At 43.2% G+C, this 26,833-nt stretch overlaps 1 protein-coding gene across 1 annotated transcript in view; it reads right to left on the bottom strand.

Moving 5' to 3' along the window:
• Positions 1 to 26,833, bottom strand: part of LOC122803998 (cilia- and flagella-associated protein 221-like) — a 1,154,724-nt gene that overhangs the window by 778,254 nt on the left and 349,637 nt on the right. The window lies entirely within an intron of this gene.

The following is a 26,833-nucleotide window of genomic DNA, read 5'->3' as shown; positions in this document are numbered from 1 at the left end:
ACCATCACTTATGACATGTGCAATCATACATTTATATAAATAAAAACAAACCACACTGTCACAATCCTAGTTGCAGGCATTTTATATCACAAACCATACGGACTCACTCCTAATTGCAAACATTATACATCACCTATAATCTACCCAGTCATTTTCAGTCAGACATTACATAGCTCATTTAAGTCCTGCCTTCTTTTAAACATCATTCCTCCCCTGTATGTATTGTTCCCACAATTCCCATTTTTTCCCTATGTGGTTTGTTCCTACCCTTTTCTAAAGATCTCAGTTCCAACTGTTTTATCTCTGTTGCTATATTCATTACTTCTAATATAATTGGTTTAGATTTTGATTTCCATTTTCTAGTAATTGCTTATTTGGCAGCCACCATAACTAGACATAGGAAGGCCTTACCATGTCTAAGCAATTCAGATTCTGTATCATAGCTCAGATGTATCCTCTCCCTTGTCACTCCAATCTGCCCACCCAACATCTCCAATAGTGCATCATAAAATAGTGTATACAGTCCTGTAGTCCCTTCAGTGGCTTTTACTGAATGCACTGCATACCTGTTCCAGAAGTTGCTCAATGGTTCTCTATTAAAACAAATGGTTGGACCTACCCCCTTATAACATTGTAACAGATAAACCAAATTACATGAATATAAAACCTAAATCTTAAGGTAAAGAAAACTTAGGTAAATGTGAATGTATATTATTGCCATTGGTCTGCACTACTATATGTCAACTGCAATGTCAAATTAATTCTTTTTTTCCTTATGACATTCATCTGCTTCAGTCTTAAATGCTCACATCATATCTGCTTGAGCATGCTTTCTTAATGAGTTGTTCCTTATACCTTTTTGCTTGCTTGTGCTGTAGTGATGTGTGTAGTCTTGAATTTTGCTGTTTTATATTTACTCCAAGATCATAGCATCTTGATAAAAGAACAAGACGTTTTTGTATTTTAAACAATTACTTCTATCATCATCACCATTTTCCCATCTTATGTGGTGTCAGGGTGTCATATCAACTGTGGACCCGTACTTCAATTCAGTGCCTCTCTCCTACCTTCTTCAACAGTCAATCTAGATTGTCACTGATCTTCTCTCACACAATCCACTCATCTCTTGGGTGGAGGTTTTCATCTACACATGCCTTCTTCCCATCTCTCCCACATCTTCTTTACCAATCATGTGATTTCTTGCACATGTGACCACATTACCACAATCTGTTTCTCTTGACCTTTTTTGCTATTGGGGCTACTTTGGCTTCATATCTGTTGTCCAACAGTGTGTATCTGACTACCCACTTCAGGCACTTCATCTCTATCACCTCAGGCTTTCTGATTAGCTCTGTTTTCACTGCCCAGGTTTCTGTGCTATATAGAACCACTAGTCATACTACTGTTTTGTAGACTTTACATTTCAATATCATTTGCATTTTTCTGTCACACACTACCCTTGATACTTCTTGCCAGTTGGTTGCAGTATCTCTGAGTCTAGTTTTGACCTCCTTATTCAGATTTCCCTTCTCCTTAACCACACCTCCCAGACACCTGAAGGTATTAACCTGTTTCACTATTTCCCTTCTATCTCAGTTTTCAACTTCCTCTGATTCCCCCATTTGCTGTTATGACCACTGCCTTGTCTTGCCTGTATTCAGTTTTATACCATGCATCTTCGTTTTTGCATTCTAGTCTCATATGTAAGTTCCTGTTCCATGTCTGCCTCCAGTGCATCTTGCTTTTTTACACGTCCCTTCTGACGTGTTGATGTAGTCCATCACCATTATAAACAACAGTGGTTTCAGAACCGAGCCTTGATGTATATGTACTTCAACTGGAATGCCCTCTATGAATGTTTCAGGAACTTTAAACCATCTCAGGAATGCCCAAATCATCTTTCATATAGCTTTGCCAGTTGCTTTCTCCCTGTCTAGGAATAACCATTTGGATTCTTTCCTTATCTCCAGTTTCTGCTCCACTGTCTGTCTCACTGCAAATATCAAGTCAGTTGTAATGCATCCTGGTTTGAGTCTAAACTGCTTATCTCCATCTTATTTTTTTTTATTTTGTGTATAATGCAATGGACCTTCCTGGACTCCCAACCTGCTGAATGAAGCTACCCTTATGCTTTAGTCAACACATAATACTGTATTGCACTCCTTCTCTTTTCTCCTTGTACATACTGTAAATATTATCTGTATGCCTACCTTACCAAAGCTCTGTAATGTCAAAGGACTGCAGTGTAAGATCACACAACTGTCTTTATCTCTGTATTATTAGCTTGTTAACCTTTCTACATGTGTATCCTAAACTTTGTCATCTTGAGTGTCATTTATTTTTATTTTACATTGTTTATACTCTGTAACTGTTTGGAGCTTTTCTCCCCAGGACTTCGTTGAAGATGGACACTTGCTGTCCAGCTGGATCATCCTGGTAAACAAATGTTAAATAAATAAATAAATAAAATGAATAAATATTCATATCTCTACTACTTTCATGCATTGTGGCAGGAGGTTGATATCTCTCTACTGCCCACACTTGTGAATATCTACTTTGTTCTTGTATACACAGGCATGAGAATGCTTATTCTCAGTTTGTCTGGGATACATCTCTCTCTCCATACTATGATGAGTACCCTCAGGAGCTATTTTAATTTAAATGATCACTACTCTTTAAATATGGATTGACCTTTAAAATGAGGATAATAAAATACGAGGGTAAGGGGGGTCAAATTCCCTCAGAGGGATGCAGTCTCCTGCAAGCACACTTGCATTTTTTTTCCATTGGTGTAACAGAGTGAAACTTACTTTGGTGAAATATATGTGCTTAGATCATACATGTACGTGCCAATGTTAATTCATGCAATTGGAACACATTATTTGAATTTCAAGATATATCAATTGTTCTCAAGTTCCTTTCTGCCAAAATGCAGCTCTTTGTAAACAAACTGTTGTACACAGGCTAGTACAACTCAGGAATGAATGCTAACATCAGTCCTGCAAGACAGCCAAGTTCAATCCTCCACATTCTATGTAGTGGAAAAATCAGGTAACAACAAACTGTACGCTGTGATTCCCAAAGCGACAGAAAACTACTCAACCATCCAAATTATATATATTGTAATATAGCAACTGTGAGGTCAACATTGAATACTAGGAGAATCATTGGAGAAAAATGCATGCAACTATAAAGCCTAGGACATACACTAAGGGAAGCATGACAGAAAGCAGATACAAAGCCTTCAGTCAAGAAACAGGTGCAGAAGCTAACGAGGGACAGCTGCTCCAGCCTATACATTAAAATTACTCCTCATTAATGGAATGAAATTTGCTTTCCTGTAACACTAGACAGAATTTTGGGAGGAGTCCCACGGACTTTGTGCAGGAAAAGGCACTATGAGAGTGTGATACCCCATGCACTGGCCCAGTAATCAAGGAGCCTCAATCCTCACCACTAGCATCAGTGAGAGATGTGGACATTGGGAGGATGACAAGCACACACACATGCAATAAAGTGTAATTTCCTTAAGAGCACACAGAGACCACAGTCAGTTTGGGGCTGGTTTCTCCCTCTTTCTCCAGATCCCCAATAAGACTTCCCACTGGCACAGCTATAGGGTTAAGATCTCAGCCGAGCAGTCAAGCCAAAACCTCCAGCACCCTCTCTGTCCAATCAGTGCTTCATGTCCCTGCCCAAGTAGCTGACACACACACTTTGAGATTTGATTTATATACAAATGCACACACTCCTGGGAAAGGCTGGCACAGGTTTACTAGCTATGACCCCTTCTGCCCAGACTAAAAGGTAGTTATCACTGCCACCAACCAGCTCTTTATCAGCTACTATAAGGTCCTTACCAAAGGGTGACCAATCCTATTGTGTGATGTTACTATTATCCAGAGGGTAAGTGTGACCAAGACTTTCAAGACTATTGGAGTTGCTTATACAGTGTCACCAAATACATATGCAAGTACTTTAAGAACTTAAATATCTCTAAACAAACCAAACACAATTTAAAGGTTTAACTATAATAATAAATAATAAAAGAACAAGACAATATTCAATAACTCAACAAAGTGAGTACAGAGTTCAGAATCACAGGAAAGATTTTAAAACAACATGCAGGACAGTCTCAAATAAATACAGAAAACATCTAAAATAATCTTTACTATATTACTAACTACCTCTAAAAGAAATGCTATACCTAAATAACTTACTTACAGATCAAGGCAAATTCAGATGAGAAGTGCTGAATGGATGTTTTCAGATCCAACACAAGATACAAAATGCACAGTCTCTGAGAAAGTTTCCAAATTCATATCAAAACATTACTGCTGGGTCAGCTTTGGATGACATCACTCTTTGCCACCTGCCCCCAGTTGCCAGGCTAAACAGATACTTAGAATTTAGCACCTCTGTGTCAAAAGTACTTATCTCTCAGATGTGCAGCTGCTAGGATGTCACAGAGCAATAAAAACACTCCACATTTTAAACTTAGTAATTATTTCTGTTTCAAGACAATAGGAAAACATCTAACTCAAAACATTGTGTCTGCTTGCTGCACTGAAACACAGTCGTAAAACACTTTACTTTTCAACTTATTTTCTAGAAGGGTTTGCAAGTTAACTCTGTATGTTCCAACTATAGCGTATATACATTTCTGTTCTTTTCCATCAGGGTACACAGTGGTTACATTCTTGAAGCTCAGTACTTAGCAATAATCCAAGCCTCCTTTAAAGTATTCAATTGTATTTATTACTGCTTGGTAGTAACCTGATTAAAGTATAGGTATCGTTTTAAGCCTTTTGGTTTAAGCACTTGGGCTTCAGACCAGTTGTTTTACATTATGAAGGTTTGTGGTCTGCACTGTTGTGGCAGGACAGGTAGCTTACATCCTTCTAAGTTGGGAACTGCTGAGTGAAGGCTCAGTGTATGTTATTCTAAAAGTGTATTAGTTCTGGTTTAAGTACTTGGGCTTCGGGCCAGTCATTTTACATTAAGAAGGTTTGTGGTCTGCACTCTTGTGGGAGGACAGGCTGGACTCTGCCCTTCTGAGCTGGGAATTTCTGGTTAGAGGCTTATAGTGCCTGCATATTTGAGCTATTTTTTACTGAAATTGGTGTGCCTTGTTTGCTGTTGCATAAACTAGATTCAGGCCTGCTGAATCTAGCTTTGTTTGTATAACTTGAGCACTAATCCAGGCCTTCTGTTTTGGTAAGGTTCCTCTGCACCCCAGTGGTAGCAGTGTGCAGTTAGAACTTGTCTGATTGAAGACTACAGGAATAGGGCTCAGTTTAGAAATTCTTCTGCTGGTTAATTGGGTAATTTGTTTAAAAGCCTTTTCTTATTGCTTGTAGCTGTTTTAAGTGTATTATTGCTTGAAGCTGTTTTAAGTGTATTTTTTTACTGTTTGTAGTCATTTAAAGCCATTTTAAGTGTATTTTTTCTGTTTTTTGACTTATTTTTTTTAAAAAAATGTTTCCTTGTTTCCCACCTTTCTAAGTTTGTATAGTCTAGTTTTTAGGCTAGTGCTGAATTCAGGGCTGTGTTACAAGTTTCTGAGTTGCCCATACCTTACTTGGATAGAAGGAGGTTTCTCTGTTCACCTGTGAGAGAGGGAGCTTTGTGCAGCCATCTGTCCCTGGAGGAGTGGTTCCAGCCCAGAAGTTAGTAGTTTACAGGCCATTTTGGGCTAATTTCTATCTCTTTCATTTCCCTGCTGTACAAACCGTGTTTGTACGATTTTGCACGTCCGGACAGCGCCAGATAGCTAGGGCTAAATTATTCCCGGCTCCACCAAGTCTCCTCTTCAGTTTTTCCCTTGAAAGTAGTCTAACTCTCAACCTAAGCACTTAAAAAGCATCCTACATTCCAGCACTTGCTCAGACCTAATAGCAAGCACTAATATACCCCGACACTTGATTGCCCAGCAGGGCAAGGCTCATTATTCACCCCTCACCAACCAAGCGACTAAGCAACTCACCCTACTATTCAGGCATGAGCAAAGGGCAATTTCAGGTATATTCGCCAGTCCAGCTGGTGAACCTGGGTATCCTGAGGCAATGTTACAACTGCCTCATGTACACAAACAATCCTCTCCTCCTACCACAAAACATTAACATATGCAAAAGATGCAATTATATAGCTAAATTGGAGGCTAAGCTCTCTCTACCCAAGACCGGAACAGGCAGTCATGAGGAGAAGGTTAACACTTGCGCCACACCTCCAGCCTCACATAAACATACTAAACCAGCACTGGCAAAAAATACACATAAATACACAAAATCATACTTGGAGGCTCTAAATAAAAACCTGCAAAAGCATCAGAGACCTCCAAAGCAGACACCCAAAAAACCTGCACCTCCCATCACAAATCAGACAACATGTAAAACACAAAATCAGTGTGCCACACAATCACAGCCCTTAAGGTGAAATAACATACCTAACACACTAGTAATAGGTGACTCTATAGTCAGGCAAACTGATGTCTGACTCACTAGGCTGGACAAGGAGAAGGTTACTGTTAGCTACCTGTCGGGAGCCAGAATCTGCCACATAACACAAGCACTCAGGTCACTCCAGAACAAGTACAAATATGACTGTCATTGTTCATGTTGGTGTGAATGACCTGAGATGTACCTCCCTGGACTACATGAAAAGACACATGAAAGAGCTCTTTGATCATGCAGCGCAGGTGAGTATGACCCTGACCCTGAGTAGCATCCTTCCCTCACCAAGAATGATATCACAGTATAAAGAAAAAATTATCAATTTCAACAACTGGCTAAGCTCCTGGTGTCATTCAAAGGGGTCCAGTGTTTGTCAGCCTGGGATGACATGCTCGACAAGCCTCATTGCTTCGCAAGAGATGGCTTGCACCTGTCACCCCTAGGCTTTCAAATACTGGCCAAGGCTCTTGCTACCCCATAGCACCTTTTTTAGGCAAGGCTCAAAAGTCAAACCCACCTCCGTAAACAGCACAAATAAAAAAATGAGGGTTATGCTACTCAATGCCAGGAGTTTAAATCTCAAAATGCACATGCTCAAAGCACTCCTCAGTATGGAGAACGTTGACATCTGTGCAGTAAATGACACCTGGTTCAAGGCTCCACAGAGCACTCCAGCACTACCGGGCTACAACTCATACCACACATTTCGGCCACAGAACATGGACTGAAACACAAAAGGAGGGGGTGTATCCATATTCATCAAGGATACCTACACCTCCAGTTTAGTGGCACAGCATGATACCTCTGAGATCATCCATGTGCAACTAATATTGGGCAAACCTGCAATGCAAATTGTGGCCTGCTACAGATCACCTTCCATGACCCAGGACCACCACTTTGCCTTTCTGGAGACACTGGAAAACATGAAGGTCCTACCGAACACCCTGATACTGGGCAATTTCAATTACCCTACCGTTAACTGGAAAAACTACTCAAGTACAGACTCCCAGGTCCAGCGCCTCCTGGAATTTATCAACTCAAATGCCCTGGATCAGCTGGTATACTCCCCTACCAGAGGTGAAAACATATTGGACTTGGTCATCACCAACATGGGCGACAGGTGTTCCGCACCGGAGTTCAATCCGTCACTGGTTAGATCAGACCATAAACTAATCACTCTGGATGTCCACACCACACCACCATCCCCAACCAAGGAAACCACAGTGAAAAACTTTTCTATAGCAAACTTCACCTTACTTAAGCTAGAGGTGGTAAGGTTCACAGCCCCCACGCTAAAGGATAACAGTGTCCAAGATGCAGGAACCTTTACAAGTGCACTCTATGAGCACCTACAAAGATGCATGGGTCATGCCATCCCTAGCAAAACCAAGACTCACTCCCCTAAGAGAAGGAAATCAGTCTGGTGGACCACTGCCACACAAATGCTATACAACAGAAGGAGGAAACTAGTTCAGAAAAAAAGCAAATCCCAAGAAGGAAAGACATCCCTGATCAGTATCAGTAAGAAACTAAGGTCCCTCATAAAATCATCCAAGGCTAACATTGAAAGAAAAATAGCCAAGGATTCAAAAGATAACCACAAAGCCTTCTTTAGCTATGTCAAGAATCTAAGTGGCAGCTTGCAGATATGCTCTGAGCTAGTGCAAAATAGCACAAAATATACTAAACCTACTGATATTACCAACATCCTAGCAGATACATTCAGTGCAAACTTCATCCCCCTCTCACCGCCAAAAGGGCCCACAAAAATACCAGAAAAGTGTAGTCTCCCGGAAATCACAGATGCACAGGTGAAAACAGCCCTTTCAAAAGCCTAAAGCACAGCATCAATGGGGCCAGATGGTGTCCCAGGCTGTGTCTTGCATAAACTACAGAACAAACTAAACCCCCACCTAAACACACTGTTCAACCTCAGCCTCTCCACAGGCTATGTGCCCATAGAATGGTGCACAGCAACGGTTATTTCGCTCCACAAAGGAGAGGCCACAATTGACCCTGGTAACTATCACCCGATACGTATGACTAGCCTGGTCTGCAAGGCTATGGGGTGCATCATCATGGAACTCATTAACAAAGACATTGGGAACCTCCAAACACTTGACCCGACCCAGTTCGGCTTTGTTAAGGGCAGATCATGCCTACTAAACCTAGTTGACTTCTTCGAGACACTCACCAAGGCCATAGATGAGGGGAAGGTAGTTCACACAGCCTACCTTGACCTCTCCAAGGCTTTACACACCATTCCCCACTTGGGAATTATAGAAAAACTCACCATCCTGAACATAAACCCTTACGTCACGAGATGGGTTGCCAACTGGCTTACAGACAGAACTCACACGGTAAGAATAGCAGGCTCCAGGTCCGACTCTAAACCAGTCACAAGTGGTGTCCCACAAGGCTCGGTCCTGGGACCCCTACTGTTTGGCATATACTTCTCAGAAGTACAGGCAAACACAGGAGGACTATGGCTAACCAAGTTTGCCGATGACTGCAAACTGGGAGCCATAATTAACTCTCCGGCTGACACGGACATTCTCCAAAAGGGCCTTACTGAGACGGACACCTGGTGTCAAAGTCATGGTCTCAAGCAAAATGCCAAAAAATGCATAGTCATCCCGTTTGTGAAAACAAAACTCCCATGAATTACCACATAGGTGGCAGCCCCCTTAATACAGAAGAGGTAATAAGAGATCTGGGGACCCAGGTAGATAGTAATCTCTCCTTTGACAATCATATTGCCAAGTAGTTAGGAAATCCTTCTATTTAGCCCATCTAATTAGTAAAGGGTTTGCATCTAGAAATAAAGAGGTTATAGTGCCCCTCTACTCATCACTCATCAGACCCATCATAGAGTACAATGCCCCATTTGGGATGTACCTCACAAGACACTTCCAACAGCTGGAAAGACCACAAAAGTACCTCACCAAGAGGATTACTGGCCTCAAATATATGTCCTATGCAGCCCGAATGAAAAAACCTCCGGCTGTACTCAGTGGCATATCGCTTACTCAGAGGTGATCTCTGCCTGACTTACAAATCCATGTCCAACTCAGAATTGATGGACATGCTCCATCTAAAGAAATCCAAGTCAAAGCAAGCCACTTGCTCTAGTGAGCTAAACCTCACCACAACAATAAATAGAACATGCTGGAGGGATAGATTCCTGCCACAGAGACTCCCCATGCTTTGGAACAAAATTCATAACTACATTAGGCAGAGCCCCTCACTAACACTCTTCAAGAGAAACCTTGATGAGTGGATGGGTAACAGAAAACACACCCCTGGGATCACTTCATTGGCTCTTCTTGACAGAGGCTCAGTGAATAATTCAATGGGGCGGCGAAAGCTGACACACTCTGGCTAGGCTTATAAATGCCCTTGACAGATAGCCTAGTACCTACCTATAAACCTATGAACATAACATACAGTTCAATACACACTTCTGCACCAGTAGTCTAATATCCACATAAAGTACAGTTGTGTACACTTACCATAAATGTAGATGTTCAAGTGTATTCACTGTTGCAGTCATCACATTTGGGTTATCTGCCTGCAGGTAGCCCTCAGCTGGCCTAAATAACAGAGTCTTGGGATTTCTGCATCAGATGATGTCACTTCTTCCATGTCATCAGGTCATCAGGAGTATAAAACATGCAGCCGACGCCATTACATCAGTTTTTCTTACCCCAGATGTCAGGTGCCCCCAAAATAGGAAGCAATTATATGGTGTGGAACACCCCAGCAAAAAGCAAATACACATAGTATAAGATATGCCAAACCAAAAAGGATAGGTGAAAACAAAGACAATCAGGGGGCTGGAGGGAGGGTAACCAGGACTGCAACAGTGAATACACTTGAACATCTACATTTATAGTAAGTGTACACAACTGTACTATGTTCTTTGTGTTTCACTGTTGCAGTCATCACATTTGGGTTGATTCCCAAAGCTAAGGAAGGGTGAAGGTAGATTAAGAAGCATTAGGACTGGCAATCAGGCCCTGTAAGACTGCTGTGGCAAATCCAGCTCTGGATTTAGAAAAGATAGGCAATTGGTAATGCTTGGTGAAAGTGTGTACAGAGCTCCAGGTTGCAGCTTCCAGGATGTCCCTGGTAGAGACTCCTCTGAGAAATGCAGCAGAGGTATGTGTAGCCCCAGTGGAATGTGTTCTTATCCCCTGTGGGGTAGGTTTTCCATGGTGCTTGTAGCAGAAATGGATGCAGTGCACTATCCATTTAGATATGGTTTGCTTTGAAATGGCCATCCCCTCTGCCCCTGCAGCAAAGATGACTAGCAGTTGGTCAGATATTCTGAGAGGCTTAGTCCTGTCCAAATAGAATCTAAGCTGTCTGTGCATATCTAGAGAATGCAGTATCCTTTCCCCTTTATTTTGAGGATTAGGGAAAAAAGTAGGCAGATGAATGGACTGGTTTAAAGCCACACTAGACACCACCTTGGGCATAAAAGATGGGTTAGTCCTGAGGGAAACCCTGTCCGCATGGAAGATAATGAAGGGTTCCACTGCCATAAGGGCCTGCAGTTCAGACACTCTTCTTGCTGAAGTGATGGCTAGAAGTAAAGCTGTTTTCCATGAGAGGAATTTCAACTCTGCTGTAGCAGCTGGTTCAAAGGGGGGAAGTGTGAGTTTTTCCAATACAAAGGTAAGGTCCCAGGCTGGAGTGGGAGCTCTCCTGGAGAGGTCTTAAATTATTGGCCCCTCTAAGGAACTGTTTTACCAGAGGATGAAAGAAGAGGGGTGGCTCAGTATTATAATGAGCTGAGATGGCAGAGACATGAATCTTAATTGAAAGGAAGGCTAGGCCCTTGTGGAGCATTTCTGTTAAGTAATCTAGTATATGAGGTAAGCTGGGCACAGTTGTGCCCATCCTTTGAGACTGGCTCCAGGAACAGTATCTTTTCCACTTTTCTGAATGAGATTTTCTAGTACTAGGCCTCCTTGTCTCAAGAATGACATCCAGCACCTGTTTATTGAGGGTTGCTAGAGGTGAGTTCAGGGGATTAGCCAGGCTGCAAGGTTCAAGGTCTAAAGCTGAGGGTGCAGAATTTGACTCCCTTGCTGGGACAGCAGGGAAGGGGTCTAAGGCAGGTGCCATAGTCGTAGCACTGCCAGACTGCACAAAAGAGGATACCAGTGCTGGTGTGGCCAGTCTGGAGCAATCAGGATTGTTCCTGGCTTGTCCTGTTTGATCTTTAGTAGAACCTCTGAGAGGAGAGGCAGAGGGAGAAAGGCATAGACTGAGAGGCTTTCCCAAAAAAAGGACAGGGCATCCACCTTCCAAGCTTGGCTGTGGGGAATTCTGGTGCAGTATTTGTTCAATTGATAGTTCTGAGGGAAGTCTCAGAAGCAAACAAGTCCACCTCTGGTGTCCCCCATCTGTTCCCCAAAAGCTTGAATATTTTGGGTTCCAGTTTCCATTCATGTGGGTCCATGAGATTTCTGCTTAAGTTGTCTGCCAGTGAATTTAGTTTGCCTGGCAGGAATTGAGCTTGTAGGTGCACTTGTTTGCTCAAGGCTGTGGTCCACAGAGCCATGGCTACTCTGCAGAGTGGGTAGGAATGTGTTCCTCCCTGCTTGTTTATGTACCACATAACTGTGGTGTTGTCTGTCTTTACCAATAGTTGTCCTGGAAGAATAAGGCCTTTGAAGGCTGTCAGAGCATTCTGTACAGCTAACATTTCTTTTTGATTGATATGTAGGAGCATATGCTTTGGGTTCCATTTGCCCTGAATGCACTGCCCTGCCATGTGAGCCCCCCATGCATAGTCTGATGCATCTGTTGCTAGGATTTGGGCGGCAGGGGATAGAGTGAAAGAAAGTCCCTTGTGGTTGCAGGCCTCTGCCCACCAAAGGAACTCTGCCCTTAGGCATGGAATTATAGGAATTATTGTTTCCAGGTCCTGAGAATGTTGACACCATAGACTTTTTAGATACCACTGAAGTTTCCTCATATGCAGTCTTACATATGGAATTAACCGAATGCAAGAGGCCATGAATCCCAGAGCTTGCAGTATTTTCCTTGCATATATCTGTTTTTTTGTGGCTAGTAGTGTGAAGTAAGTTGTCAAATAAATTTGTTTCTCTGGAGTGAGGAATGCCATCTGGGAAGTTGTGTTCAAGCTTGCTCCCAGGAATACAATCTGTTGGCAGGGTACTAGGTGTGATTTCTTTTCAGTGAAGTGTACCCCAGTGAAGTTAGAAGTCTCTTTACAAATGCCAGGTGCTGTAGTAGCAAGTCCTGACTTTCCACTTGAATCAGGCTATCGTCCAAGTATGGGTAAATCTGAATACTTCTCTGCCTGCAAAAAACAATGGCTGGAGCTAGGCACTTTGTGAATACCCTGGGCGCAGTAGATAAACCAAAGGGAAGTGCAGTAAACTGATAGTGCATAGAGCCTGCCCTGAAGCGAAGGTATTTCTTGCAAGATTCCCTTATGGGGATGTGCAGGTTAGCTTCTTTTAAGTCTAGGGTTGCCAGCCAGGCATCCTTGGCTAGTATAGGAAGCAGCTGTTGGAGAGTTAGCATTTTGAAATTTGTAACCACCAGAAAGGTGTTGAGAATAGATAAATCCAGGATAGGATGCCAGGCATTTTCTTTTCTGGGAACCAGGAACAGTCTTGAATAAAAGCCTTGTCCCCTTTGTTCTGCTGGTACAGGTTGAATAGCCTTGATGCTGAGGAGAGAAAGTATTTCCTTTTGGGCCTCCTCCCACTGGTTTGGGGTGGTCTGGCCATCCACTTATGGTTGGGAGTGAGTGGAAATGGAATCTGTATCCTAGGGAAACAATGTTTAAAACCCATTTGTCTTTGGAAATGTATTCCCAGTTTTTTGCATGCAGGGTGAGTTTTCCTCCTAAGTACTTGAGCAAGGCTTGGGAGAGTTAAGGATAAGTCATTGGGCAAGTTTACCACAGGGGGTTGGCTTACTACTACAAAACACGATAGTCCACAGATTAAGCGCTTTCGTTGGAATAACCAACTTCATCAGAATACACATTAATACAACTCAAAGAATTTAAATACCCTCTCAAAAGGCAAAAACCCTGATATGACATCCTACTATTAGATCACTTCCTGTCAACTAATGCACATATTTAAAGGAAATAATACCTGACTTAAATTGCCAAGACATATGAAAAAGTATACCCCCATATTGCAAATAAATATAAAATGTAAACACACATACATATCACCAATGAATATAAATGCATATAAATATATATAAATATATAAAAAACAACTGTAAATACTGTGATACAAAAAAATGGGGTAATAAACCCATAACGTAACAATAAAAAACTTTTAAATATTTTTTAAATACTTTTTAAATATTTTTTAAATATAAAACAAAGCTCTTAGCTTCAACAAGGGCATAATACTTATACGCTCATTGATGCCAGGATATGAGCCTGCATTCAACTTAATTTGCCATTTTAACATTCGCTGGGCCACCCAGGGGTCCCAGGTCCACATGATCAATGGCAAAAAACCTAAAAAAAATGTGTTGGATATTTGTCCACATGATTGAAAAGTGCATTGTTTTTATTTTTGCATTTAATATCATAGCAGTGTTCATATACTCTCTGCTTAAAGGCCCTTTTCGTTTTGCCCACATAAAATGCGTTGCATAACCCGCACTTAGCAATATATACCACCCTTTTCGAAAAACAAAAAATTTTTTTACTGAGGTAGATTTGTCCAAAATTCTTGATAAATATATATTCACCCTCCATAACATATGGGCACTGCCCACACCTACCATATTTAAGGCATCCACTAGTTTTGTTCTCTTTCTTCTGTCTTTCCAAGAGTGCTTTAAAGCTATAATCTTTTTTGTAGACAATCACTGGTTTATCCCCTACGATTTTAGAGACATCCTGGTCCAGTAACATCACTGGCCAAAAATTAACCAACGTGTTTTTGATTTCATAAAAATCCAAGATGAAGGTTAGGGTGCATGATCTTGAAAAAATATTGTTGTTGGAATGCAATCTATCTATAACCTTTCCATCATCAGTACCACAACCACTGAATACAATTTTTACTATTAACCCATTCCATCTTTTGACAGTAACCTCATTTTCGATTTCTTTTAAAAAATTCATAGGGTAACCCCTTCTTCTAAACATATCAATAAGTTTATCACATTCTGTTTGGAAGTCCCCTTCATCTGACACCATTCTAGCGATTCTGATAAACTGTCCCTTAACTAGGGACTTTTTCTGATGACTTGGGTGCCAGCTCTCAAAATGTAAAAATGTATTTGAATACGTAGGTTTCCGGTACAGCTTAGATATAAAAGATTTACTCATATAATCCTTCACAATAGTGACATCTAAAAAATTCAAGCTCTCTATGTCAGAGTTCAGGGTAAATTCTAAAAAATCAGTGGTACTATTAAGGTATTCAAAAAACTCACCTAATTTGTATTCACCCCCTTTCCATAAAAGGACTATGTCATCCAAATAACGTCCATATAGGACCCAATGGTCTTTGTAGCATGAATTCATAATGTATTCCTCCTCCCAGTGTGCCAAAACCACGTTGGCAAACACAGGGGCACAGCATGCTTCCTTGGCCACTCCTAAAGTTTGCTTAAAGAGGTGGCCATCAAAGCTTAAAAAGCTATTTTCCAAAACAAGTTCCATACATGTCTTAATGGCATGTTTGGTGTCAAAACTTAAATCAGAATGCCTACATAGATATTCATAAAACCAGTCAAGCCCCTCCTCATGTGGGATTACTGAAAATAGATCCTTGATGTCCAAGGTGGCCATAAAAAGGCCATCATCATACATATCTGGATGTATTCTACCTAAAAAAATCCCACAAATCTTTAATAATCCAAGGCATCTTTTCCACTAGACCTTTCAATTGCTGGTCCACAAATTTGGCCAACCCATATGTTTTCGAAGCCTTGGCGTCCACATTCGGACGTAGAGGGGGGTTCTGGATGGATTTAAGTATCTTCGGGATGCCGAAGATGGTAGGTGTTCTGGGGGTTTTACACTTTAAGAACGTATGTGTGTCAATACTTATCTGTTGATTAAGTAACAATTCCTCAATGGTCAAATTGATGTTCCTATAGGCTGGATTCATCTCATTGACTGACACTTCTCGATAAGTGTCAGTATACAATAGATCAAACATTTTACTATTGTAATCCAAATAATTCATAATGACCAGCCCTCCCCCCTTATCAGGTTGCATAAGCATGATGTTATTGTTACTAATGATGTCTTGAAGTAACATCCATTCTTTTTCGTCCAAATTGTTAACATAACCCCTGTGGTTATTATTCAAAATGATTTTCCTAAGTTCATTTTCACAAAGTGTCTCATAAATCACAAGAGGGTGGGTAGGTGGAATAAAGGTGCTGGGTCTATGCAACTTTTGGGCATTTTGAGTAATAATAGTATTACCAAAATGTACCCCTAAACTTAATTTCCTCACTCACGTGTAAACACACGTACATATCACCAATGAATATAAAAGTTTTTTGTTGTTACTTCATGGGTTTATTACCCCAATTTTTTGTATCACAATATTTACAGTTGTTTGTGATATATTTATATACATTTATATTCATTGGTGATATGTATGTGTGTTTACATTTTTATATTTATTTGCAATATGGGGGTATACTTTTTCATATGTCTTGGCAGTTTAAGTCAGGTATTATTTCCTTTAAATATGTGCATTAGTTGACAGGAAGTGATCTAATAGTAGGATGTGATGTCAGGGTTTTGCCTTTTGGGAGGGTATTTAAATTCTTTGAGTTGTATTATGTGTATTCTGATGAAGTTGGTTATTCCGACGAAAGCGCTTAATCTGTGGACTATCGTGTTTTGAGTGTGGTTTTATTGAGAACTCAATAAACTGTCATTACGAATACCTACTGAGTGGTTGTCTGGATACCTTATATTTGTTTTTCTTGGTTTGTGTTTCCTTTGGACAGAACAGTTGGCTTACTACTCCCTGTTTTGGACGTGGGAGCGCACCCCACTGCTTAGATTTGTGCATAGCCTGAGATTGAAGTCTTGGGGGTTTGCTCCCCCTGGGTTTGGACTGAGAAGGCCTGGAAGGGACTGGAAAGGACCAGTTCTTTGAAGGCCAATGCCTACTGAATCTAGGTGGCTGTACTTGCAAGAAATCTTTAACAGTTTGCATAGATTTAGCTTTCTCTTCCATCCTTTTGAGAACTTCTTCTGCTTTATTGCCAAATAGGCGCTCTTGGTTTAAGGGTGCATTCAGTAATTTTACTTTGACATGATCTGGCAAGTTTTGTTCCTTAAGCCAAGCATGTCTTCTAAGAACCAACCCAGTGACAGCAGCCCTACAATATGCTTCTAAAGCATCAAAACCACACTGCAAAGTATGTTTACGAACTTGGTCAGCAGAATGCATTAACTCTTGTAAATCTTTGTGTTCTGCATAGTCAGGAATCAACATAATTTTCTGTTTAATTAACCCCATAATATGCTGCTGATACTTTAACATATGAAACTGGCAATTTAAAGCCCTAATGGTCAGAGTAGCAGAGGTGTATACCTTCTTACCCCATCTGTCTAAAACTCTAGAATCCCTGTCAGAAGGGGTAGAAATCTTGGTAGTAGTAGCCTTAATGCCTTTTGGCCCTTGGGAAATGGTCTCTGGATCTGCAGTAGGATTCTTGAAAAGGAATTTGTAAGCATCAGGTACTCTATAGTGCCTGTCAGGTTTCTTGGGAGCTGGAAGCAAAGTATCCGGGGTAAGGCTGGATTCCAAGAAAACATCATCTACAATATCCAGAACAGGAGGGATAGCTAGAGGCCTGTGCTAAGGCAGGTTTAAAAATTCCCTGAGTCTCGTTTTGGACTGAGAGGAGTCCTGGCTTTCCCAGAGGAAATGTTCCCTTAGGGTATGCAGGGTTTCACCAAAAGACAAATCTTCTGGAGGGGAAACAGAGGGAATGGAATCCCCTGCATCAGAATCCTCATAGGTAGATAACGGTATGTCCTGGTAGTCAGAAAGAACAGAGATATCAGATTCCTGATCAGAAGAAACAGAAGGAAAATTAGTTCTAGGTCTCTTTGAGGGGGAAGGCTGTCTTCCCCTAATTAAGGTAATAAGGTCTTCGGCCATTTTAATCATTTGTTTTTGAGGCATGTCGGCCTGAGAATGTGCTTTGGTCGTCGGTTTCCTAGGCGTAGTGCGAACTTTAGACCTGAGAAATTCAGTATTTTTGGCTTGAAACGAAGTTGTTGATTTAATATGAAAATCAGTAGGCCTAAATACACCCTCAGAAACTGGTGCCTGCACAGCAGCTCTGGACCCATCCAAGGTAGAGACATCTGCAGGTTCCATAGTCAAAGAAGCATCTCGCGGCATACCGGACTCCAAATAGGTCTCAGTAGAAGCCTGTGAATCTGTAGAAGTGGGTATCAGGGGCTGCAAAAGTGGCTCACTGAGTACCAGTGGACTGGCGACTAGCTTAATGGTAGCTTCGTCAACAGTTTTGGACCTATGCGGTCTGTCTCTGTCTTTATCCTTACGTTTTTTTTGGAAGATCGGTAGTCGTATGGCTTACCGACACAATTTTGGAGTACGGAGATCGACAGCGAAAGTATTTAGCTACAAAAATTGCTTGATGACGTATAGTTCGGGTGTTGAACAAGGCACAAAACCTGACAGCGAGGGAAGTCGTGGTCTGGGCCTAAACAGGTGATGCAGTAAGAATGAAAATCTCTATGAAGTATTTGCTTTCCACAGGCAAGACAATTATTAATTTTTTCTGACATCGGTTAGAGCAAGAAAAAAGGATCCCCAACGGGGCACTTATCTTTTAGAAGACTTCAGGTCTGAAACTCGAAAAAAGAAAATTTCAGGAGTCAGCCAACCGGCACTTGCGAACTGCTTCTGCTTTGGGCACCGCACGGCAAGAAAGACTGATGTAATGGTGCCGACTGCATGTTTTATACCCCTGATGACCTGACGTCATGGAAAAAGCGACAGCATCCGACACAGAAATCCCAAGATTCTGGTATTCAGGCCAGCTGAGGGCTACCTGCAGGCAGATAACTCAAATGTGATGACTGTAACAGTGAAATACGAAGAACATCATATAGTTCTCTTACATTTGTAAGATAAGCATATGAATAATATTAATATTCACAAATGACATAGAATTATTTACAAAATTCCAGCTAGCTGCCTGGCAGCCTGACAGACAGTAAAGAAGAGAAGCCTGTTTTCTTCAAATAAATACTGCAACCCATCAGAAATGGCTTTATCCTACCACCTTTTGTAATATGTTGGAGTGTGCTTAGTCAAAAGATACAGCCACGTGAAGGGATGAGGAACTGTTTCTTAAATTCTGTAAACTAAAGCTCTTGCTTACTCTGAGTAATTTCACTGGCAATAACTTAAAAATAATAACAGCTGTTTCTGGAGTGAAGCAACTCATATCCTGTTTATGTCTGAACTTTCGGTTTATCAGTAAAGTTTTATTTAGTGCTGAAATCTGCTGTCTGTGTGTATTATGTGCATGAGAACAGCAGGAATAATCACAATATGTACGTGTATATATCATACTTCTCTACTGTCCATAATTTCATAGCATGTCCACATTTTTGTCTCATATTTTTAGTGTGTACCTCACATTTGTGTTTTCGAGCAAACCATTGAGGACTGAAGTAATAACAAACATTTGAATTCCAGACTTCATATCCTTCAGAAAAGACATACTAATGCAAAGAAAGAAGTTATGTACTCACCATAACATTCCATCTGAGTAGTTACATTTTATTTTTCTGCAACCTGTGGGTAGTCGGATCCATATCGGATCCACGCCGGCAACTTTTCAAGCATCTGCTCCGAGCTCCAAGTTCCTTCCCCTTACCCATAACCCATCACCATCTCCTACCTTCCCTGAGATCGAGTTTGCCACTACTCAGCCAATCAGCAACTCAACTTTATAACAAACCCTGAACAGGTTCGGGGGAAGGAGGGTGGGATGGCTGCAGAAAAATGAAGTGTAACTACTCAGATAAAACATTATGGTGAGTACATAACTTCTTTATCTGAAGTAGTTAAGTTCATTTTATCTGCAACCTGTGGGACAGAGTCCCCAGCTACTTAAACTCCTGGGAGACCCTCATGGAAGGATATTCCTGAGCACAGCGGAGCCGAAGGATGCTCTCCATCTGGAGATCAAATCCAACTTATAATGAGAAATGAAGGTATGTGACCTTGCCCAAGTTGCTGCCGCACAAATGTCATCCAGTCAAACCCTACACCAAAAAAGCAGCAGAAGTCACCATAGATCTGGTAGAATGAGCTTTAACAGGACCAGGCGGGGACAGACCTTTGTCTTTATAAATTTGCAAAATACATTTTGTAATCCATCTAGCTAAGGAAACCTTGGAGATGACTTTCCCAGAAAGGGTTTAGAAAAGGACACAAATAACTGGTCAGACTTACGGAAGGACTTTGTTCTGTGTAAATAAAAATGAAGCTGTCTATGAACATCTAGCAAATGCAGCTTATATTCACCCTTGTTCTAAAAATTTGGAAAGAAAACAGGCAGGGTAATTGTTTGATTAATGTTTGATTCAGAAGCTACTTTTGGTAAGAAGGAAGGGTTTGTGCAGAAAGAAACCCTGTCCTTTTGGAAGATCAAGTAAGGGGGCATGGCAGACAAAGCTTGAATCTCAGAAACCCTCCTAGCTGACGTAATGGCCACTAGGAAGGTTGTCTTCCAGGATAAGAACTTCAAATCTACTGATGCTGCAGGTTCAAAGGGGGGGAGCAACTAAAGCCTGCAGAACCAAGGTAAGGTCCCAAGGAGGAAGGGAGTCCTTAAGTGGGGGACGTAAAAGAAAGGTGCCTTTAAGAAAAGCCTTACACAGTCTAGAAGAGGCCAGGGCATTCATGTTTTCCCTGACATGGAAATTCGAGATAGCTGCCAGTTGCACTTTCACCATGGAGGAACTAGCCCCTTGTTAAAAATATTGGCTAAGAAATCCAACACTGCAGGAACAGGGGCTGTAAAGGGATCCAGGTTCCTCTGAGAAGCCCAAATAGAGGAGTGTTTCCATTTACTAAGGTACATCTTCCTAGTGGAGGCCTTATGGGATGCCACCAGAATAGTTTTTACTGAAGATGAAAGACCGGGAGTCCTGGCAATCAAGGGAAATTAAGCAACCAACCTGTCAGCTTGAGGCTGTCCAGGTTGGGTAGACAAGTGCCTGAGGGATGAGAGATGAGATCCGGGCAAGGATCCAGAATCCAAGGAGGAGCTAGAACATGAGACCAGAGGAAGGGGAACTACACCTGAAGAGGCCAGAATGGGGCAATGAGAATCACTTTGCACCCCAGTCAGCAAGCTTTCTGAAGAAACTTCGGATTGAGAGGTAACGGGGGATAAGCATACAGTAACCCGGGAGGCCAAGCATGGACTAGAGCATCTCTGGGGGATCCCCTGGTGAGGGAATCAGAGCGAAGAACTCGTTGCACTTTGCATTGGATATGGTATTGGAATAGCCCGACTCAATCTGTCCACTAAAATGTTAGAGCATCCCGGGATGTGCATTGCAATCAGAAATTGACTGGTGGAGATCACCCACTCCCACACTCTCATGGCCTTGCGACACAGAGGGTAAGATCTAGTTCCTCCCTGTTTGTTGATGTACCAGACAACTGACATGTTGTCTGACTGAATTGCAATAGTCCCCAGATGAAGAACAGTGTGGAAGGCTTGCAACATTAAAAGCACTGTTCTCATCTCCAGAACTGATATGCAATCTGGTCTCGATCTGGGACCACGTGCCTTGGACCATCCTCCCCAGATAATGCCTACCCCAACTGAGCTGGGAGACATCCGTGGTCACTGTGGCTTGGGGTGTGGGTGAAACAAATGGGCATCCTGCTAAGATCTCTGGTGACTGGAGCAACCAGAGAAGTGATGCCCTGCAGGCTTTGCTGATTTAAATTGGATATTCCATGGGGCGATCTAGCCAAGACCACTGTACTGTCAGAGTCCACTGAAGAACACGCATGTGAAGACACGCATAGGGGAGGATCGAGATTGCTGCAGCCATAGAGCCTAGTGCCTGCCTTTGGTAGCCTGGGGCCAAGAACCACTGATATATATGGGTCTGTAGGCTCTGGACTCTGTCTGGAGTTAGGAAGACTTTCAATTGAAGGGTGTCCACCCATGCCCTGATAAAGTCCAAGATCTGCACCGGGTCCAAGAGGGACTTGGAAACATTGATAGTGATCCCCAGCCAGTCTGAAAGATGAAGGAAGGAGCCTCTGGCTATGCAAAGAAGATGCTTGGTGGAAACAGTGAGGAGCCAATCGTCTAGGTAAGGGAATGCCTGAATTCCCTGAAGCCTCAGGTGAGCCGCTACGACTGCCATTACCTTGGTAAATACCCTGGGGGCTGTGGTGAGACCGAAGAGTAGGGATCTGAACTGGAAATGATTGGCTCCCAGCCAGAAGTGAAGGAATCTCCTGGAGCTTCTGCGAATCTTGATGTGGTAGTAAGCGTCCTGGAGGTCTATCGAACACATACAGTCACATTTTTGAAGATAAGGTAGAATGGACTGTAGGGTGACCATCCGGAATTTCTGGTTAGCGACAGCCAGGTTCAAGGTTGACAGGTCCAAGATGGGCCTGAGGTCCCCATCTTTTTTGGTACTAAAAAGAACCTGGAGTAAACGCCTGATCTGGACTGATCTGGGGGGGGACTGGTTCAATGGCTCATTTGTGAAGCAGCTTGGAAATCTCTTGTGCTGCTGCCTTCCTTTGAGTGGGTGAGACATCTGGGAGGTGCTTTAGTTGGATGGGAGGGGCAACAAACGGGATGGTGTAGCCTCTGGATATTATTTGAAGCACCCAAAGATCTGCAGTTATGGACTCCCAAGCCATTGGGTGCAATGATAATTTTCCCCCGATTATCTCCTGAGTAGGACAGTCAGACAGCCCCTCAGGGCTGCTGTGTGGGCCTGTCTAAGAAGGTCTCCCTAGACCCAAAGTTCCTCAGCCCCCTCTACCTCTGGGGCAGTGTCTCTCATGTCCCCCTCTGCCTCTAGGGGATGAATTGTCCTGAGAGTCCCGGGAAAACTGTGATTTTTGGAACCACATCTTCTTTTGCCCTCTCTGATTCCTAGAAAAGGATCTTTGAGGGCTAGAGAAGCAGACTCTGATGGCAGACAAATTCTTCCCGTCCTTTTCGGTTTGGGCAAGGGTGTCATGTACAGTCTTCCCAAAAAGAGAAGAACCATCAAATGGAGCATTTGTGAAAGATGCCTTGAAGGGGTCCGCAAACTGACACAGTCTGAGCAAAGCATGTGGCCTCAAAGCCACACTAGTCCCAGCTGCCCTAGCTGCTCCTTCCGTAGCATGGGAAAGGAGGTGCATAGATGTGTTCGATACTGATTTCAGAGTCGACATCTTTGCGGAGAACAGATGCTTATCCTCCAGCGACAAAGACTCTGGGGATGACTCAGCTAACTCCGTGACTAGGTCTCGCTGCAGTCATATAACATGTGCCAAATAGTTCACCGCTCAGATGGAAAATGTCGCTGAAGAATATACTCTTTTTCTAAACTGATCCACAGCCCTGGACTCCTTGTCCGGATGGTGGACCAAGGAACTCTCCTGTACCAGTTCCCTCCTGATGGCTGCTGCAACCACCAAAGCATCCACAGAGGATTCTTCATACCAGGCCCATCTGTCTGAGAGTGGAGAGAGAATCCTGTCTGGGCATTTTGATATCGGCTCTGTGGTGTCAGGCTCCTTCCATGCCCACGCAGTGATAAGATCCACCAAGGGATCCACAGGAGGGGGCACCCAGGACATAGATGCGCCCATGCCAAAAGCTTCCAGGAACACTGACTCATCAGTAGAAGGTTTTGAGGCTGACCAACCTCCCCTCTGGTGGAGGATCTCCATGATGTCTCCAAAGGAGACATCCTCGGGAGGTGACCTGGGGGAACCTTCTCCTTCATCTAAATCAGTGTCTTCCATCAAGGACTCGGGGGAGTCCAGGTGCCACCTTTTACATGTGTGCTTATGGGGACCTTCTTCAGTGGGACTCTCTGAAGAGGACTCATGAGCCATGGGGGGGTTCCTCCAGGGAAACTGCCTGGGGGTCCTCTAGCATGGGCTGTCCCTGGGACAAGCTGAAGGGAATCATAACCGAATCCAAGGGAGTCTGGGCGGAATCCAAGGAAATAGGCTGGGGTCCCGATCCTTGGGAGAGAACCCTCTCCACCACGTTGAACGCTGATGGAGAGTGTACCTCCTTAGCACCCAACAAGGAGGAAGCTCTCCCTGGGTCTGACGTGAGAATCAGGGCCAAGGCAGGAGTATCTGGAGTTGAGAAGGATGGCTCGGATCTGACAAAGTCGAAGCCAAAGCCACCTCCATTCCCTCATATTGGACTCCCTGTCCTTGGCCCTGAGAGTTGCTCAGATCCAAACTAGTCAGATCCAAGGAACTCAAGGTAATCGCTGGAGTCGAGGTTGGAGGAACCATCGGCGCCAAACCCCCAGCTCTGAAGATCCTTGTATCCATAAACCCCAAAAACTGCAGGCCAGATCAGGGAAGGAGAAATTGGATGAAAGAAGGGCATGGAGGTCCCCCCTCCAGAGGGAGAGGGGCCTGGCAAGACTCCCATCTGGATTTGGGTCGGAATAAATCTCCTCATCATCCTGCCATATTCAATTCCAATAGACTCTGAGTCAGTCACCTCCTCGCACTATGGCTGGTCGTTGTGACGACCTAGATGAAGGCCTCGGATCCAAGGGCTCTGTCAGCTCTGGAGAGAACCTCAGGGAGTGGAGCCAAGGAGACATAGGTCTCGACACTTTGGAAGGTGGGCTAGGGAAGGGCTCCCACTCTGGAGACCGTTTACGGGGCCTATCCCCCCTCTTGTCTCTGTCCCTGTCTTTTTTCCTGTCTTTTCCTTTGGCCTCCCCTTCAACAGGTCCCAGCCTGAGGGGGAGGGTGAGCAGCTGCTGGAGGAGCCGAGGCCGAGGCAGATGAGTCCAGAGAAGAAACAGGTAGAAGGCCTTTTGCAACCAGTTTGGCCTTCCTTTTTTTCAAGGCCCTGGGGTTAAATCTGGCACACACACTGCACTGTAAATATAGATGTGGAACACCCAGGCAAACAACACACAGAGTGTGACAATCGGCCAGTGAAAGTTTATGGCCACACTCTGTGCATTTCTTAAAGGTAGGTTTTGGCTTATCAACCATACTACAAAACACACAGCCAACCTACGTAAGATCAACACACTAAACACTCACACCTAAGGGGTAGAGAGGGCCTGCACTAGCCTACTTTACAACAAACTTTTTTTTTTTTTTTTTATAACCGACAAACAAGCGATTGGGGGAGGAAAGGAAACTAAATGACAACACACTCTCCAGTGGCGGCTGGTGACTTCAAATCAAAGGGGGGCTGCAGGAGACAGCTGAATGGGTTGGGGATCTGTAGCAAGCTACCATAGCTAGTGTTGGGCAATTTGCCTGGAAGTGTGAATATCCTTGGTGAATATGGGCACTCCTCCACCTTTAGTGTTTCGGTCTTGGTTTTGTAGCCGAAAATGTGCGGTAAGAATTGTAGCCTGGTATTGCAGGGGTGCTCTCTGGAGCCTTGAACCAAGTCTCAGTTACTGCACAGATATTGATGTTCTCCATTTTTAGGAGTGCCTCGAGAGAGAGTGCATTTTGAGGTTTAGACTTCTAGCATTGAGTAGCATTACCTTCAGATTTTGCATGCTTGTATCTGTTATGGTGGTGGTTTTGTCCTTTGAACCTAGCTTAAAAAAGGCACTATAGGGGTGGCAAGAGCTTTAGCCAGTAACCTGAATCCCAGGGGTGACAGGTGCAGACCATCTCTGGCAAAGCATCGTGGTTTGTCGATCGTGTCTTCCCAAGCAGACAGATATTGGATCCCCTTTGAATGACATCAGAAGCTTAGCCAATTGTTGAAGTCAGTCATTTTGTCCTTATACTGTGGTATCATTCTGGGCGAAGGCAGGATGCTACTCAAGGCTAGGGTCATACCTGCCTGGCCACATGATCCAAGAGCTCTTCCATGTCTCTTTTTATGTAGTCCAGGGAGGTACGTCTCACGTCATTCACTCCAGCATGGACAATGACAGAGTCGTATTTGTACTTGTTGTGGAGTGACTTGAGTGCATGCATTATGTTGTGGATCCTGGCACCCGACAGGCAGCTGACTGCAATTTTCTTCTTGTTCAGCCTGGCGAGTGGGACATCAGTGTGCCTGACTATAGAGTCACCTATGACTAAAGTGTTGGGTACATTGTCTTGCCTTAGGGGCTGTTGTTGGGTGGCACACTAGTGTTGTGAGCAATGTGTCACTTTGGTTGTGACTGGTGTTTGTTTGCGTTTCAGCTTCGGAGGTCGTTGTTGCTTGGGCAGGTTAATGTTAAGGGCCTCCACATATGTGGGTTTAGTGTTGCTATGTGTGGTGTTGATGGTGTGGGTTTTGAAGGGCTATGAGTTGCTTGAGGTGTAGTGCAGGTGTTAACCTTCTCCTCTTGACTGTCTAGCACAATCTTGGCCGGAATGAGCTTTGCTTCCAGTTTGGCTATGTAAGTGCATCTCTCGCAGGTTGTAGTGTTGGGTGGTAGGAGGAGAGGGTTGTCTGTGTACATGAGGCAGTTGCTGCATTGCCCCAGTATGCCCAGATTCACCAGGTGGACAGGAGAAATCACTGGAAGCTGACCTTTGGACATGCCTGTTTAGGTGCTTTTTTTGTAAAGTATAAGAGCTGTTTTCCCTTACCTTTGCAAGGTACTTTGCATTTATCGGCTGTTTAGTGCCTACGATTAATTTCTCCTTATTGACAAGGAGAGTTGAGTGCTTGTATCAGTTTCAGGCTTCTAGTGCTTTCCATCAGGTTCTAGAGCAAGTGCTAGTCAAAGGGGTTCAGATTTTATTGCTACTACTGAGAAACCAGCTAGTTCTAAGGGAAAATTTGAAGAACATACTTTCTGGCACCTGGAATAGTTTAACTGTAGCCTCGCGGTGCTGCACAATGTGAAAAATGTGCAAACACACTTGTTTTTAAGCCAGAAAGTTGAAAGGGATAGAAATCATCCCAAAAAGGCTAATACAATTACAATTTCAGAGCCGGAAACCACTCCTCTAGTGTTAGATAGGCAGTATAATTCTCACCACTACCACTGGTAAGCAGCAGGACTTCCCTCTACCACAGTAAGGTCTGGATAGCTCTGAACACAGAAAATAAAGTCCTGAGACAAGCAAAGCCTGGGACCTGGACTGGCTAGGAAAGGTGGGAAACGAGCAAACAAGATAGTA

Source organism: Protopterus annectens, chromosome 6.part0, assembly GCF_019279795.1.
Source record: "Protopterus annectens isolate FY-2018-M chromosome 6.part0, PAN1.0, whole genome shotgun sequence".
NCBI lineage: Eukaryota > Metazoa > Chordata > Ceratodontiformes > Protopteridae > Protopterus > Protopterus annectens.
This window is presented reverse-complemented; position numbering and strand designations above follow the sequence as displayed.